Source organism: Euprymna scolopes, chromosome 28 (genome assembly GCF_053919585.1).
Source record: "Euprymna scolopes isolate OS-2025 chromosome 28, ASM5391958v1, whole genome shotgun sequence".
In the NCBI taxonomy this organism is placed as follows: domain Eukaryota; kingdom Metazoa; phylum Mollusca; class Cephalopoda; order Sepiida; family Sepiolidae; genus Euprymna; species Euprymna scolopes.
Window position 1 is genome coordinate 96989328 of NC_136509.1, and position 19862 is coordinate 97009189.

General features: G+C 34.1%; 1 protein-coding gene across 4 annotated transcripts in view; it reads left to right on the plus strand.

Annotated features, from left to right (window-relative positions):
• LOC145249747 (putative amine oxidase [copper-containing]) overlaps positions 1-19862 on the plus strand; it is an 845813-nt gene that overhangs the window by 33941 nt on the left and 792010 nt on the right. Inside the window, exon 2 of one of the 4 annotated variants that reach the window (XM_080111660.1) lies at positions 16341-16365. The exons of the other annotated variants lie outside the window; for them this stretch is intronic. The gene's annotated coding sequence lies outside the window, so the exon portion shown is untranslated. The remainder of the gene's footprint in view (positions 1-16340; positions 16366-19862) is intronic. 4 annotated transcript variants of the gene reach the window in all.

Genomic DNA, 19862 nt, shown 5'->3' on the forward strand with positions numbered 1-19862 from the left:
AAAGGCAGAGGGATACAGCATTTCGTGGATGGAAAACAGGAAGCCTGGATGACAGTTCAGGACCTGTCAGGTTGTGCGAGTCTCTTTTGAACCCCGTCCAGGAGCGAGAGACTAATAGGATATGCACCAGCCCAAATGTGACAACAATAATCCATACATGGGCGAATCATGGTCTTGTAGCAGTACATGATACTTTTAGGCGTAAGTAACTTCTAGCACGGTAAAGAGAGCCTACCTTCCTCGCAACGGCCCTGGCAAAGCTCTTAATGTATCTGTTCCAACTCATGTCCCCTGTGAACGTTAAGCTGGAGAGTTTGAAAGAAGTACGTTCAGGTAATGTATCTTTAACCATAGCTATTAGTGGTTGAGAAGACCTCTTGTAATTATTAAAGGAAACAAGCTTAGCCTTGGCAGCATTGAATGTGACTATCTATTTTTGTCCTTATTCCGCTACAGATTGGAGGTCATCCTGTAGTGTTTCTGCCATTTCCTTATATACGCATGCATTTGTTTTCCCCTCGTGCCTGTTATATAGCGTGGTGTCATCAGCAAATATACCCATCTCACGGATAATTTTATCAGGGAGGTTATTTATGAATATTAGAAACAATAAAGGTCCAAGGATTGATCCCTGAGGTACACCCCCAGTTATAGTATATTGTTTAGATGTACGACCATCGAGGGCAACCTTAATTCTTGTCTTATTTAAGAAGGATTTAATTATGTTAAGTATTCGTTCAGTGATACCGTATGATCTAATTTTACTGAGAAGACCATTGTGCAATACTCTGTAAAAAGCCTTAGATATATCTAGGGCTACCGCTCTACCCTTCCCTGTTTTGTCCAGTGTATGTTAAATACGTCCAGAGATTACAGTTAGGATATCTGCTGTAGAACAGACGTGGCTAAATCCATATTGATGGTAGGTCGGAAGTTTAGCAGCTATAAGGTGATGGAGTAGAGCTTAGTTAATTATGGACTCAAATAATTTGGCAATAGTACTGTTTTATAAATAAAATAAAATAATAAATATATAAACAATATTTATTTACACCCAAAAAATATGGGTGATTCTCTAAGGAAAAAGGTTTTTAAGGTTGAAGACGCAGTTTCAATCCTAGCTAAAGTCGGACAGAGAATTATTTGGTCAAAAACATGGTGAGACGACAACAACTATGGAAGGCAGTAAATTCTTGAGGATACTGTTAAGAGACTCAGCATTCTTATCCCATCGCGATTAACCACCTGAAGGCCAGAGGAATAATTGATCGAAACGTTGTTAAACGACTACTATGAAGACGAGGGTAACAGTCCGCAAATAAATAAATATGCAACACTTTTCTTAAAATGATATCTGAAGGTGGCCAAACATACTGAAACACGTGTTATAAAAATTTAAATGCCTGAACATTTAAAAAAAAAATTAAAAAATGAAACATGGTAAATTATAAACAATTTTCAGACGGGGAAAATAAAAGGCATGTAAGGAAGTTTAAAAGAAAAACAGCCCAGTATTTAGTGAAGCGATATTGCTGATAGTTTCATAAAAATACTTGTAAAATAAGCCCAGGGATGCAACAATATGGCGATGCGACAGGGGATATGGATTGGCAGAGATTGCGGAGCTTTTGTATTTCTTTTTATAGGGAATAAAAAAAATTAATATCTCAAAGTGTAGTATCTGTTCTACAGATGCTGCTCAACACCATTTTGGTCTCCGTTAATGTAAGAGAACTTCTTCATGACTGATATTTATTTTCATTTTTGTTACTGATCAGAGTGTCCCTTTTTAGGGAGCTAGTTTATCCCCACACTAAAAACCGACCTCAAGTAAACATTATCGTTCCTTTTATGGTAGGTGCTTGTCGGAACTTTAATCTATGCCCTTCTGTAAAACTTTCGCAACAAGTACTTGTCAACTATCAACAATTTCCCTCGCCCTCTACCTGCGCCTAGAACTAAACAAGAAATTTCATTAGCAAAGTTCCTTTTTTAGAACTATGCGTCTGTGGAGCACAACATTGTGGGTCTGCTTCCCAGCTAATTATAACACGACTTAAATTCCATCATTACTGATCATCACGGTGCTGTCTCATCGTTTGCATCATACTTAATAACCCTTATTCTAGAGTGACCTCCCCTTGTCCTTGATAAGTGATGACCTTCAAGCAAAAAGTTAAAAAAAAGAGAACAGCTTACCAAGTATTTGTTTACATTAAATTTGAAGACGACCACGCTGTGGTCGGCTGGGGAGCAGGTTCACGGTATTTCTTTTCATAAATATGCCACTCTAAGAAAGTTCCGCTTGGTCTTTGGCATAGAGATAGCCAGAAAGATAGATAAAGAAGGTGTGTGAGAGAGACAGGAAACTCTTCTGCTGTGGTGGAAGCCAGGCGAGTTCTTGCTGCGAATATTTTAAAGTGGGTACATGGCGAGAGATTGGATTTTAGTCAAGCACCTTCCATGAATACAACGATCCAGTAAATATTTATTCTGTCTGTGAGAGGCTGCAAGAAAGACCATATTACTGCGAAGGCGGTCCAGCATCCTGTCCAGACAAGAAAAAGTGCTCCGAGTGAGATTTCCCGAGGTGACTGGAGTATTTCATCTAAATCCGTGATTGTAAATTTTCTAAATTAATTATTCTTTTGTGTTGATGGCAAGCAATTAATATATATTCGGAACAAAGTTGAATCCACGTTGCAGCCCAGCGGCGGAATTCAGAGACGCCTGTGACAATCGCACGTGCGTGTGTGAGAGCGTCTGTGTGTGTGTGTGAGTGAACGACTGTGTGTGTGTATGTGGGTGAGAGCGTCTGTGTGCGTGCGTGAGTGAGTGTGTATATATGTGCGCATGCACGCTTATTAAAACTGCCATTGCTCTGCGACTATAATCGATGTTTGCGTTTCTAGGCTGCAGGGGAATCTCAGTCGGGCTGGCATCGACAAAATGGATTTCCAACTGTAATCTGGCCACGTGTGCATACGAAAGGAAGGGACGATTGAAACCCGTTTTTACGTGCTGCGTAATCCCTACAATGAAATCGTCTCTTGAACAAGAAGTAGAATGCGATGGAAATACATTATACAAAGAGAGAAAGAGAGAGAGAGAGAGAGAGAGAGAGAGAGAGAGAGGGAGAGAGGGAGGGAGAGAGGGAGGAAGAGAGGGAGGAAGAGAATGGAAGGGAGAAAGGGAGGAGAAGCAACAAGTATATTAAAATCCTACACTTATTCACAGCAAACAAGGCATACTTCCACTTGAGACCATAGCTATAGGGAAATTCTAAGTGGGGAGTTGAGCAGCGAGATGGTTGTTCACATTACATTAAAATGTGTGCATGTTAATACATTCAGGGAAGAAAGAGGACCAGGAGGGGATTTCAAAATGTATAAGTTCGAAGAAACAAACTCTAAAACGCTTTCCAGCATCTAAGGACCTCTACAGTGAAAGAATGTGATTTTGCTGATTGTGGGGTTAATCGGGAGTATGCACGTCGTGATAGCATAAGTGCTACGTGTTCCTTAGGGCACGTCCAATTAAAATACTTGTAAATCAGGCACATAAACGCAATATTGTGGCAAGAGGACATAGAATACATAACACACACACATACACATACACACACATAAACACACATACACATACAAACGCACATACACACACACATATATATATTTATAAATTGTTTTTTGGAGTATTCAGTAGAACAATAAATTTTGATTGTAAAGTTCAACTTTACAGTTTTATTTCTTTTATATATATATATATATGTGTGTGTGTGTGTGTGTGTGTATGCGTATATATATGTGTGTGTGCATATTTGCGTGTATATATATATGTATATATATATACGGCATAATCGATTTGACACATCGGTTCTCATCAGATCAGCGAAGTTTAACAATGTTCAGCCTGACTGATACCAGATGGATGACCATTTGTTTATCCTAGGCGCTGTATGTGGTCTCCGCTTAACTCTGCATTGTTTCCAGTCGTCCTGAACCTCCATTTGCTACTGGTATTTAACAACGCCGACTCAGGAAAGTTGGAGTTAGAGATAGTGTAACTCTTGCCACAAATATTCCACGCGTAGACACTTTTAAAATGGGTATCCATAGTTTGTTAAGACTGAAAGAAAGCTACAATATATATATATATATATATATATATATATATATATATATATATATATATATATATATATATATATATATAATTTATTCGAGGGTAAACAGTTACATTTGGTCGCTACAAATAGCCATCTGTTTCAGTCAATGAGAATTTGTCAGATGGCCCTGAACCATTCGACGGCATAGAAAAAAAAGGAAAAGACCCTTGGCTGTTTGTAGCGACCAATTGTAACTGTTTACCCTCGAATAAATAATATATATATATATATATATATATATATATATATATATATATATATATGTGTGTGTGTGTGTGTGTGTGTGTGATGTATATACATACATATGTTTATATATGTATATATATACATTTTTTAATGTTGAGAATAATGGAAATAGTATTAAAACAAAATAGAGAAATAAAAAGGAACAAAACGATTTATATGTTCATCAACGTTTCGTCTTTGTTTCATTCATCGAGAGGAAGTCTCGAAATAAAGACGAAACGTTGATGAACACATAACTCGGTTTGTTCCTTTTTATTTTTATTTTTCTACATTTATGTATAAATAAATATATAAATATATATACATTTGTTTATATATGTATATAAATACAGTGTTTATATATGTATATACATACATTGTTTATATATATGTACATACATATGTTTATATATGTATATACATATATATTTTTATATATGTATATACATACATTGTTTATATATGTATATACATGCATATGTTTATATATATATACATACATTGTTTATATATGTATATACATACATATGTTTATATATGTATATACATACATATGTTTATATATATACATACATATGTTTATATATGTATATACATACATATGTTTATATATGTACATACATATGTTTATATATGTATATACATACATATGTTTATATATACATACATATGTTTATATATGTATATACATACATATGTTTATATATACATACATATGTTTATATATATACATACATATGTTTATATATATACATGCATATGTTTATATATATACATTCATATGTTTATATATGTATATACATACATATGTTTGTATATACATACATATGTTTATATATATACATTCATATGTTTATATATGTATATACATACATTGTTTATATATGTATATACATACATATGTTTATATATATACATCCATATGTTTATATATGTATATACATATGTTTATACATGTATATACATACATATGTTTATATATGTATATACATACATTGTTTATGTATATATATATTGTTTATATATGTATATACATACATATGTTTATATATGTATATACATCCATGTGTTTATATATGCATATACATACATATGTGTATATACATACATACATATGTTTATATATGTATATACATACATTGTTTATATATACATACATTGTTTATATATGTATATACATACATATGTATATATATGTATATGCATACATATGTTTATATATATACATACATTGTTTATATATGTATATACATACATATGTTTATATATGTATATACATACATTGTTTATATATGTATATACATACATTGTTTATATATGTATATACATACATTGTCTATATATGTATATACATACATATGTTTATATATATACATCCATATGTTTATATATGTATATACATATGTTTATATATGTATATTCATACATATGTTTATATATGTATATACATACATTGTGAGTTTTTAAATATATATGAAAATTAAGCCAACAGTGTTTTCCAGATTTCATCCCCCGTAATAAGTTCTTACAGGGGGAGGGGACGCGAGAAATTTTGTCTAGCTTAATTACTAAATATATTCTCATAACTTACTATCAAACTACTCGCGTATTAAGCATTGTTAAAGTAAATATTGAAATATAAAATATTACATGTCTCGATAAAAATTTTATGTACATACATAACGTGTGTATCGCCATGTTTACAATGCCCTGTCGTGCCCATTCATAAATTATTTGTAGCTTTGCATATTCAAACACCTTCAGTGTTTTTTCACCCGTGCAGATATACGTGTCTCATTTTATGTGACGGAGGTAATTCCTCAATGGAGGTGATCGATCGAACATAAAATCGATAAATCGATTTTCTACTGCTTGTCTCAGGCATTTGACTCCAGATTTATTTGTTTCATTTGTGCTCCCGGAGAACTCCCCATGATTTCCTCTCTGTCCTATTCGAGGGAAAAAGTTGTCTGGGAATAAAATATCGAAAATTAAATAAATAAACCATGATTAAATCGTTCATTTCTAATAACAAAACAAAGTAAATCATATCCAAAAAGTCCCTATAACAATGATGTCTGATCTATCCACATACATACACATATACATACATACACATACACACATACACGTACACACATATATGTATACATATATATAATTATTACTTAACAGAGAATCTGATCTATCCACAAACACACACACACACACACACACACACACACACACACTTGAATTCAGTTGACTTATACAATTCTTGACAGTATCTGTTTCGTAGAGCGAAACCAATCATTTAATTATTATATCTATCAGTAAATGTATTATGCCTTTAACTCATACACACACACACACACACACACACACACACACACACATATATATATATATATATATAATATATATATATATATATATATATATATATATATTTAGCCAGTAGAGTTTAGTTTCCTAGAAGTACATCCAATGAAACAACATGTGTCTACCAAAGAGTGCTCAATGAGTGAACAGAGCAGGTATATTAAATTTATTTATACAACCATTGATGGCTACACAAATAAAAAAGATGTTTACTATCTTCAAAAACCTCACTTATCCTCTCCCCGCTCATAACCCCATATAAATATAAACATGTTATAACTGTATGTGAGATTTATGTATCTATGTATGTGTATATGTGTGTATATATACACGGGTGTATCAAAGTGTGGGTGTTTATACGTGTATTTATATATATGTATGCATGATGAGGTTGATAACTTCCGGGGTTTTATGTTTATTTTTATTTTTTATTTTTTATTTTTTATTTATTTTTTATTTTATTTTATTTTATTTTTATTTTATTTTATTTATTTAATTTATTTTAATTTTAATTTTATTCTTGTGTGTCGTCATAGTTATTGTCTGCTTTCAGTGCGTGTGTGTGAGTAAAATACAGCGAACAGTGTATGTCCACTCCTGAGTATAGGTATAAGCGTGTGTGTGTGTGTGTGTGTGTGTGTGTGTGTGTGTGTGTGTGTGTGTGTGTGTGTGTATGGATTGAAATACACCGGTCAGTACTCAATAGCCATAAGGAATTTTTTGAATTTACTGACCGCGAGACAAAAATACAAAATTCTCAAGTACCTTATGCCGTAAAAACCAAAAGATGGGATAGATAAACTTTAAAAGGGAATATAAAAAAAAGAAAAAAAAAAGATGTTTATCTTCTAAGACCTCACTTAGCCTCTCCTCGCTCATAAGCCCCACCCATGTTACATTCTAACTTTATAAACGAAATAAGAAAATGTTTTTGTTTGAAATATCAGTTCTCGACGATAATTCTTGGCCTGAAGACGTAATCCCCCAACGCGGGTAATTACAGAAGCATGTATGCACATATGTAGCCATCAATGTTTGTATTAATAAATTTAATATATATATATATATATATATATATATATATAATTATCACTTTCATCATTTTTTAAATACCTACAGACACTAGCGTTTCATCCTTTCAGAAATCACCAGTGCAGGGCATTACGATTACAGCCGGTAGTCGAGATTCAAACTCGGCCATGAAGCCATCTATGACTCCATTAGCGAAGAAATAAACCATACGGCCAACTTTAACAGCGAGAAATACAGTTGAAATTTAACCATTTATTATTAAATGTCTAGACGTCCGTCCAGAGTGACCTAATCATTCTAACATTCGGATATGCGCAAGTGAACTTAAGTGACCGACTTACATTTCAAATTTAAAGTGCTCAACAAAAAGAACCGAGTTCTTACAGAGGCTGACATAATTATTACTATAATAATTTTTAAATCCCTACATATTTAAAATACCTATATATATATATATATATATATATATATATATATATATATATTGTTCCTCTCACCCCCCTCCGAGGAGTCGCCCAAATTTTTTTCCTCTTATTTGAAGCGCCAATAGGGCAGCCAGAGATAGGCAGGTAGGTATTTGCCTTGTAAATAATTTGCCTGCTAATGGAGGAATTATTTACTGCTTTCGCTCTAACGTTTAATTACAAGTAGGGGAATTTTGCACGGTTGGATTCGTTTCGTTCATTTCTGTTTAGTTTCATATATATATATATATATATATATATATATATATATATATATATAAGTCACTTTGTGTGTGTGCGTGTGCGTGTGTGAGAGAGAGAATGAGAGAGAGAGAGAGAGAGAGAGAGAGAGAGAGGGAAAGTTCCTTATAGGTTCCGAAACAGCGGAGCTTATCTTATTCACAATTTCGCACAAATGTAATTTATATGTCTGGTAGTGTTTTTAGATATTTTTTTTTTTTTTTACAGAAATTCGTCCGATAAGTATCAAAAATCAAAAAAATTACCATCTTCAAAATTTTTTTTTTTAAAGATAAAAAAAAATATTTACATGGGAATATTTTAGGCTGCATCGGTAAGGGAGATAATAAAATTTCAACAAATAATTTCTTAGAAAAAAATGATTCGTAGAAATCAGGAAACTGAGCTCAGTGGTCGAGCATTCGATTACAGATCGAATGATCCCGTGTTCAAGCCCGAGTGTACCTCACTATTTTATTTTAATTTTTTCTCATTAATGAATACAATTTACGATATAAGAAGAGGATACCATTTAAAATCGCCGCAAATCATTTCTTTGTTTGCATATTTTAAAACTAAACATTAATCAGAAGTGAGTTTCCAGGGCATTCATCATCAAGCCCACACGAATGTATATTGAAAGAGGTTTGTGTTTACTATATGCTTTTTACGCAAATATGACGCAAGTATAAATCATGTAGAATATCTGCATGAATATAATTACACGTGATAGTTGACTAAAGATGATCATCCCATAACAAAAACCGAAAAACTAATAAGGAATTAATTAAAATGAACGCTTAAAAGAATATGCAAATTAGCTAGATCTTTTGCAGATGAATGTAATTTCACGATCTTTATATAACAAAGATTTTTTTTTAAATAAATAGAAAAAAGGGTTATGGTTATAAAATTTATAGGAGTATAGATATATGTAATTATTACTTCAATATATAGTGTTTCATAATATTTACGGACAAATCGATGGGGTAGCTATGGGGTCCGTATTGGAACCCACCTTTAGTAGCATTTATATGTCCAACCTGGAGAATAAAATATAAAAAAAACGTCTATTTACGTTAGGTCGACGGCATTTTTATTCTTGCTGACAACGAAATAGAAAAGCATCATGTTCAAAATTACTCTGTACATGTTTTCACTTTTTTTTACACAGGCATCACCACATTATCAAGGCCAAGAGGCCACTCAAGGATAAGGGTTAAAGAGTGTACAGTAGAAATTGGACATAGTAATCAAAATTGTAATAATAATAGTAATGAAAATTCGGTAAATTTGATAACTTATATGGAACGGCTCATCAAGAACTTATTTACGTTATACTTGAACACAACCATATTGTAGTCAGCCGGAAAGCAGGCAAACGGAACAGAGTTCCACAAGCGTGCAGTTCTAAGAAAGAAGCTTTGTTCATGGAATCTACGTTTAGGTTTAGGCACAGATAAAGTGTGGGGGGGAATTATGAATTAAATACAAACAATAATATTCCATTTCTCATAGACTCCAGCAAACATGAATTCATTACTTCTCCATATAAAAAAAACTATTTCAACCAATTCCTGTATCTTAAATTTCAAAAGTGAATGTCCCTACCGATACAAGACCGCAATTATATATAAAAAAAACTTATTAATCGAGCCAAATTGATCTCAAATAAAAAATATATTCTACAGCGAATTAAATACTATCAAATAATTAATATTAATAACCAATTCCCTCATTTGTTAATAGATAAACAAATTACACTAACAATAATAAACCTAGACTAAACTAATTATAACTTAGTTAACAATTCTCACCTCATCAATGTATTCTATCGCATCCAGCTACACCACAACTTTAAATCAGATGAAAAGGATACATCGATATATACCCCCAGTCAATAATAATAAGATCAGATTTATCATCTACTACAAGAAATTAACGACTGCTAACCTTATAATTAGAAACAACACTTCCTGGACAAAAACAAATTAGTCGATGAAACCATTGTCGTCTACCGATTCAAATGCCCCTTGGGAGAATGCATCTCCAACAATAGAAACACCAACAGCTACATTAGACACACGACCAACATATTGCCCAGATGATTAACCCTACACCTTTCAGATACAAATTTGATTTGCCAACACCTAAAACAACATGGCTGCCCACATTCCCAATTTAGAAAAATCCTAGTTGAAAACATTCATATGGATCCAAACGTAAAAAGACTAAAAATACTGGAATCACTCTATATAAGCGCTAAGGAGTCAAAACATAACAAGATACATTTTGAAAACAGTAATAACATTTTAAAGTGCCTTAGTACGTAACCATCCAATATATGTATGCATATCTATAATATAAAGCTGAACGTCTGTGTGTGTGTGTGTGTGTCTGGTTACGAATAGGCTCCTATATGGTTGACTATTTTACAAAACTGATTACATATAATGATAGAAGATGTATCGAGGATCAGGAATGGGTAGGTTTGATTTGGCAGAGCGGTGGTTCATAAAAATTGTGGGGTCTGCGTTCGCGCCTGACCCCCAAAGTATGGAAATAAAAAATGAAAAAAAAAACAAAACGTTTACAAGTGTCTTTGATAAAGATGTACATAATAATACTTTGATAAGTATGTTTTAACTTAACTAGAGATGGTATGATAAAATTGTGGGGTCTGCGTTCGCGTCTGGCCCTCATAGAATGGAAATAGGCACAAACTTTAATAAAGACTTTTCACATCCATCTGTGTAAGTATACTTTGATAATTATGTTTCAGTTTGAAGAAATATGGTATAATAAAATTATTGGGTGTTCATCGCGCCTGACCTCCATAGAATGGAAATATGTCACAAAGTTTAACAAGGTTTTTTAATATAGATCCACAAAATATTGTGATAAGTGTTTCAGTGTGAACAGGTATGGTATAATAAATTATGGGGCTTATCTATTTTATTTTTACTTTCATTATATTTTGCTTTGGTTTTGATACCCCCAAATTCCAAGCTATCTTTTTACAACCCTTCCTTTTCATAACCTATCATACTTTAATAAATCAGAGTCCATTTTCTGTAGGCTGTTTTTGAACCCAGTCAACGACGGGTACTTTTGTAGTATATATATATATATATATATATATATATATATATATATATATATGTATATATATGTATATATATATCTATGCACATATAGTTACATATGTATATCTATATATCTGTAATGTAAATGCGATTTCTACCAACTTTTCTCTATGGTAGTTAAGGAAGTATATTATATAGAAAGATATTACCGTTCATATTTACAGTTTTTAAAATATACATATGCACATAACGTTATGAACAGTACACAGGCCCCAAGCAAAGCCGGGCAGAACTGCTAGTATTATATATATATATATATATATATATATATATATATATATATATATATATATATATATATATATAAAAATAAATAAAAAAACTAAATAAAAAAATAACTGACTGACGGACATGGTGTCACTACTTCGAGTTGGAGTCGAAACAGCAGGCAATGGAATGCCCCCCCCAGCAAAGGAGAAGTTCAATAGGTAGATATATGCAAGTAAAGTCATGTGCCCCGTTTTCAGGAACAGAATGTGTGTCATCCTCCGGAATTTCTTGGAACCAGGGTTGATTGTCAACTCTTAAATGTTTATAAACATGAAGGCCCAGATTATCCGTTTAAAGTCAGAGAAAATTTCATACCATTTAATCTTGAACTTAACCTGACTAGTCACAGTAAACCAATCAAACAGATCACCCAATTCATTTATTTAGGGCATAAACCGACTTTCTCCAGTGAACACAAGACGACATCTAAAAATAGAATCGAGCTGAGATCACAGTGTAGTATCTGTTCCGCAGATTTTGCGCTTTGTGACCATTGCCCTTGTGGCAATTGGTTGTTGGTACATGCAGGGGCACCCTGTATATAGCATCCCGTCCTTCTACCTCCCCTTCCCCTTCATCCCACAGAAAAACCGACCTTGTGTCATATTTTGCTAACGTGGGGAAGCAAATAAATACCTACCAAAAGCACAGTACTATTCTAAAATCAAAAAGGGTGCAGATAACTGTCAAAGTAAAAGTTTATATAATTTATGACCTCGCAGTAGTTTCATATGGTTTTTATTGTTTCACATAGACCAAACAACTAGCCAGTCGCACTGAGGTATTACAAAATCACATAATGCCTTTTATTACGAGAAATCGCCGGATCGAATGCGTTTCATTACGAGAAATCGCCTGTTCGAAAAAAACAAACAAAAAAAAAACAAACAAAATATCCCCTTGCGTTAAACTACTTCCCTACCCCCTCTTTAATAATATCAAAAGTTTAAATCCCTAAAATTTTTGGCCATATCAAACGATCAACCATTGGCCTGTCAAATTTATGCTTGGAGAGTATGTTAGAAGGTAAAAGTGGCAGAGGAAAACCAAGGAGAATGTGGAGAGGAAATGTTTTTGATTGGACATTTCTCAATAGTTGGGCGTCCATCAACCAACTTGGCCTGGATCGAAAGGAATGGCGAAAAATATATCACGTGGGTTCGTTATCTGCACCAAGTGGAAACTGCATCTCAAGATGAAGGAGGCATAAGATTGGTGCAAAACAGCTCTGTTTAAGGAATTAATTTTATCCGTCCTGGGACAAATATTGTTTTATATCATAGCAAACCTCCATCTCTCGGAATTTACTGACATTTATCGTATGTCTTTCCTCTAACGATTGTGTTTTGAAATTTTTAGCTTTTGATGGTAAGGTTGACCGTAGCCTGAACGCGCGCGCACGCATATACGCACACACACACACACGTACGCCTCACACACAATGTATATACACACCATTTGTACACGTCTATTTATTGTTTTTGTTTGAAATAACTTTAGATTTTATTTATCAAGTTTGACACATTAAGAGATACATTGTATGTGTAAAAAAAGAGGATAAAAGTTTCGAAAGAATAATTTTGACTAAAGAAAAAAGAGAGATACTTATTTCTTTATGGTTGATATACAGAGAGAGAGTGAGTGAGAGAGAGTGAAAGAGAGTAAAAGCTCGCGAGAGAGGGACAGAGGATGAAAAGATAGAGAGATAGTCGTGACTTGGGGAACAGAGAGAGATTTATTTCTTTAAGATTGATATCCTGAAGGAGAGTGTGTGCTTCTTTTAAGAGAAATAATCTGTGTGCGTGTGTGAGTGTGTGCGTGTGCGTGTGTGTGTGTGTGTGTGTCCCAATGACGTAGCCTCTTTTGAGGGAGCTGGAGGCTTCTACATTAATAAACCTCGTGCCTAACTTGCTCTGTACTTGTGAGGTGCAGATGTGTTAAGCAGGTGTTTGTGATTTTGAAAATGTTCTGCTATGACTCAAGCCAAGAACGACAGTTTGTTTATAATATTGAACCAAGGAAAAATGATATAAGACCTTAGAAGTTGAAAGGTCAAACCCGAAAGAACCCATGGATACAAAATAAAACAATATTTAAACGTTATGTATGAATGCCCCTCTCTCCCTTTCTCCCTCTCTCCCTCTCTTTCTCTATTTCTCTTTCACTCCCCTTTTCTCTCTTTCAATGAAGAATATATATCATTGTTTTAAACAGTTGAAGCTTGGGTTCTGAAGTCGGCGGACGCACCATAGCATGTGTCTGGTTTCAACTGGTCTTTATAAAAATATGCTCCTCATTGTTAAATCTTAAATAAATTATATTTTTATAAAAATGCATGTGTTCGCTATTTTTGCGTAAGCGTTCGAGTTCAGCATGCCGCTAATGCCGACGGTGGAAAGATGCCTGTAACGACGCAATGAAGATAAGAAGCGACCTATACCAGCCAGTTATAGCCGATAACATCTCGACCCGTTGTGTTGATGTTTCCATGTGCTTTCGTTTGGGTATCGTCTTTATTCACCTGCGGAGCTGGTTGCGTTCCCAGGACGTTGCTCAACCAAGTTACTCTCCCCGGGGAAGCGATACTATCATATGTGTTTGTGAGAGGGAGAGAGAGGGAGGATGGCAGAATAATGAGACTTGTGGCGATTTTAGAAAAAGAAAACGAAAGAGAGAGATAAAGAGAGATAAAGAGAAAAAGAATAAGAGAAAATGAGGTAGAGAAAGAGAGGAATGATTTCTATTAATACATAATTAGACGTCGCTTTCTATTTCGAAGAGAATCCAAAAGGATCAAAGAATTAAAGGCCTAAGAAACGAATAGGAAAATTCGGTTTCCTTTTAGTTTTTTGTTTCTTACGTAATTACGTAAATGAGCAGAAAGAAAGGACAAAAAAAAAGAGAGAAACAGAATTAACGTGCGATGTCGTAAGCGAAATATTATCAGCCTCAACACGGCAAAGAGCATCATTTTTGTTAACTCTCTCTATATATAACCCCAATAAGATGGCATGCGAGCGACATTCCCGTTATGATTTATGAATATCGACGACGAAAAAGTTGCTATGTTAACCAACGGCCAATCAGAAAAAAATCGTCTTTTAAACGTCAATGCTGAAATATTTGTTATGGTAACCAACAGCCAATCAAAGCATACCGTCTCTCATGTTCCTTACTAATTTTGAGGACTTTTGAGCATCAGCAATTTTATTATAACTTTTGTTTTAATGAAAGAAAAATTGAAAATTTATATTTCAAAATATAGATGATAAGGTGACCTATGAACTGTAAAAATTGTTTGAAATTTGGCCGAAGAATGAGTGAGCGGTAAAGCTTTAAGGAAGTTATAAATGAGTAAAAGTAACACTTAACCATATTTTCAAACACTACCGTGTTAGAATGTTTATATATATATATATATATATATATATATATATATGTATGTGTGTGTGTGTGTGTGTGTGTGTGTGTGTGTGTGTGTGTGCCAGTACATATTTATATGCTCACCGTTATAGATAATGTGCATATACGATCTACAGCTAGGTGCAAACAAACATGCAAATAAATAAATACTTTGCTGTCTCTTAAGACTTTCTTGATTCCATTTCTTTATCATGAAAAATTAAATTTTTATGGCATTTCGCATTTCGAAATATCAGATAACGCATGTTGCATTTAACTTTTTATATTGTTTGTCACCATTTGCTAACGATTTCTCTCTCTCCTTCCTCTATTCTCCCTTACATCTCGTCTCTCTCCCTTCTATCTTCTCCCCCCTCTCTCTCTGTACACACACACACACACACACACACACACACACACACACACACACACACACACACACACATATATATATATTATATATATATATATAACATGTCGAGATGTGTTGAAAAGAAACCATCAAAGTGCTCGATCGCAAATGCGAGATCAAAAATACAAAATTCGTTTTTTTTAAATATACGTCACGTGTTTCAGAGACGGACGTACTGATTTTTTGTCATTCCGTTAGTCGCAGATGATTTGACTGAATTTTAACGGCGTTTTAGATGATAAAAGATCACTGCAACTCAATGAAACCGTTACACGTCTCTGAAATATGCAACAGGTAGTTTTTAAATGTAGAATATCTCTATATAAACAATTATATTATGGTTTAAAAATTATATCTTAAAAACAATATATATGCCCCTCCCCATTTGGAGGTACCAAATTAGTAAAAGGGAAAATTATTCGCATTTAGATAAAAATTCACTTTCGGATAAATAATTGAATTCATTCAAAACGTATCGCAAAACAACAACAACAACAACAACAACAACAACAAATAAATAACATCTCTGTCTGTCTCTCTGTCTGTCTCTCCTTCTCTCTCTCCCTTATATATAATATTATTTTATGTAAATGCATAAGATTTTATGTATCTATTTTCAGTATTTACCCCGACAGTGCTCAACACGTAAGTAGAGCTAGGTAGTTTTTTTTAAGTTTGGCAAAAATTTATGGCAATTAAGCTTTACATAATTTTCCTCGTTTCATCCTCGTGAAGAATTGTCAACCTATTGCATTGAGTCAATGTACCGACGTGCTTTTATATATTCCCGTGTTATTAAGGTTAGCTAGGCAGTCAATCAGATTCTGTGTTATTTACATACTCGTTTATCGTAGCCAATAACTATGTCTCTATCAGGCAAGGGTAATTTGACCTGGAGAGAAGCGTAAGAGAGAGAGAGAGAGAATGATATATAAGGACAAAGGAGAGAAAGTTGATATACCCTGTTTCTTCTTCTTTTTTATCACATGTTTCATGTCGTAGATGAAGGCATGGTTAGTGTTTCTTCATAGGCTTCGATTCATTGCTGGCCTGATTTCTCTCGAGACATCACATGATTTGACCTTGGCAGAATACATGAGGTGGGTTGCCATTACCTTCCCCAACGCAGTGGCATCTGATTCGCCTATTTGCACCTATCCGTTGTCCTTACATCATCCGCATAGCTGCAGTCGAATAACGTGACTCTCAATACCATAGAACCGTTGATCCGCTAGAAAGTCACCCTCCTCCATGGCAATCCAATGTCCTGCTGCCAACGTCATCAGAGTTACCTTCTAGATGCATGTCTTAAGTAAGACTAGGGCTGAATCTCTCCCAGTGAATTAATGCGTTTCCAGATACCAACCTGGAAATTTACTTATAAATTGGCGCGGTACATACAGCATCTAGCCTTCCAAAATGGTCACCCATCTGGTACTAGCCAGGCTCATCATTGCTTAACTTCGGTGATCTGGCGGGAACTGGTGTGGCAACATGATTGTGCCGTATGTATTGATATACTCCACTTAATGTCATGTAACTTCGTTACAGCTGCTTTTATCAATCTTTATTGCGTACTAGACTACCCGTGACCCGTTGGGTCAGTATGTTATATTAGCTATGGAATTCATGTATGAGCGTGACACTTGTGACGTAAAGAAAATAGTTTTTTTTTGACATAACAGAAACATTTCTATGAAAGTATATTAAAATGAAAAAAGAATATAGATAGATTTCTATGAGTCGTTATCATAATTGATTAAAAAAAAAATTACGGTTACTGAATTATAAGTGGTGTGCCATACTTATAGGTAAATGTGCACTGAACAGATACCATAATACTTATTATAGTTAAATTCAAATGTTGATATATCTGCTTTTTTTTTTACATCGTTCATTTCTGTATTACGTTTAAGTTATTTTTAACCCCACTCTTCCCATAATTTCGAAATAATAACGTTAATATTTTAGCGTCCCAATTGTTCTTTGTTTTTGTTTTTTTCGCGTTTAAATTATCCAAATAAACAATTGTTAATACTTTCTGCTTTTTTGTTACATCGTTCATTTCTGTATTACGTTTAAGTTATTTTAAACCCCACTCTTCCCATGTTAAATAATAATTTCGAAATAATAACGTTAATATTTCAGTGCGCAGGTCATGTACGCATGCGCAACTGGATGTCGTAAACCGAAAAGTGGGTTACATACATCGTTACAAGACCATTTGAGTTTTATAATTATATAGATAAAACATAGTACAGACATCCACAAAATGATCAAATGAGATTAAGTTGATATATTCTACTTAAAAGCCAAGTATGTCCAAGGATGGAATACTGTTGCCATATCTTGGCAAGAGCTGCTAAAAACAGCCTATCCTGCCTTGACAGAGTACAAAATAGACTTCGTGGCTTAGTGGGGGATGCCCTTTTCTCTACCCTGCAACCTCTCTCCCACAGAAGAGACGTTGCTTGTTTTATCGTTATTTCTATGGCAGGTGCTCGTCTGATCTCCAATCTCTGCCCCCCCCCTCGCCAATCTTTCACGAAAAACACCCGTCTATCTGAATCCACTGTGAAAAATTTCCCCCACTCTTTATCTGTGCCTAAATCAAAACGCGGATTCCATGAACAAAGCTTCTTTCTTAGAACTGCACGCCTGTGGAACTCTTTTCCGTCTGCCTGCTTCCCACCGGACTACAACTTGGATGTCTTCAAGTCCAACGTAAACAAATTCCTAATGAACCGCCCCCTTAAGTAAACACTTCATCAAATCTCCACACTAACGTAATGTACTTGCAATAACCCTTATCCCTGAGTGGCTTCCGGGCCTTGATAAGTGGTGATCACTGTGTAAAAAAATGTCTCATTTGATCATTCTGTGAATGTATGTGGTGTATTTTGTAGGCTATAATGAGAGATAGCAGCATCTGTAATGAAGACGATTGTTTGTAAAACCCATTGCAATAATAACATAATAATATTGAATGGAGGTTATAATGGTGATTTAAGGCGAAAACAGTACAATTATGACATAATAGCAAGGAAAACCACGTATAATTCTAGTACATAAAACCCATTGTAATGCTAACATAATAATTATAACAATGAGACTAAATTCAACACTTTTGTTTCTCTCAGTTCGACAAACTTTACGTAGTTGGTCATATCAGTTAGTTTTGACGTAAAGTCCCAAATATGTAACGCCCGGACTTTATTTTATTCATATACTATTAAGGAAATTGATAAAAATATTACTCTTTTTATTTCTTTTTACGTGAGAGTTACCGCTTATCAAGGCCCGAAATCCACTCAAGGATAAGGCTAAATGAGTGTACGGTAGTCAGTGGTAATAGTTAGTGAGGTAGAAATGATTTATTTAGGGGGCGGCTCAACAAGAACTTGCTTACATTGGACTCGAAGACGACTTTATTGTATGCATCTGGAAAGTATGTCAGCAGAACTTTGTTTTCTTTGTTTTTCTTACTTTTTTTACGAATAGTTTGCTTTAAAACAGAAACAGAAATAGATCGACTTTTTATGAATAGTTGAGGAAAGAAAGAAAGAAAGAAAGAAAGAAAAAGACCAAGAGGGAAACAGAAAAACAGATAAATCGTCTGCCTTGCTACACTATACTACTTTCTAAGCGATGAATCACCCCTGGTGGGGCTCCGGAAACGGTAACAAATAGCTTTCTTTGGCTCAATTGTCAACCAGAACTTACGTAGTGTAATACTAAGTTAACTGGTAAATTTGGCATAATGGTATTTATTTATTTATTTATTTATTTATTTTTATTGCAATTTTCACCCAAAACAAACCACAGTGCCACTTTGATGTAGAGGGCTACTATCTTACACATAATTTTCAGGGATAATATATAGGGAGTTGAGCAGCAAGATGTCTATTTACATTACACTTGAACTTCTGCATGTCAGTATAGTCAGGGAAGCAGGGACCTGGAAGAAACTCTAGCAGTCCCAGGACAGAAATTCTTAGAGTAGAAGGCTTTTTTTTATATCTAGGGATATCTATTGTGTAAGGATGGGATTTTACTGCTTTTCGGGTTTGTCGGAGGTATTTACGCCGAGAGGGACAAAGACTTGTAGTTCGTCAGAGCATCCAGCGTTAAAATGCTTGTAA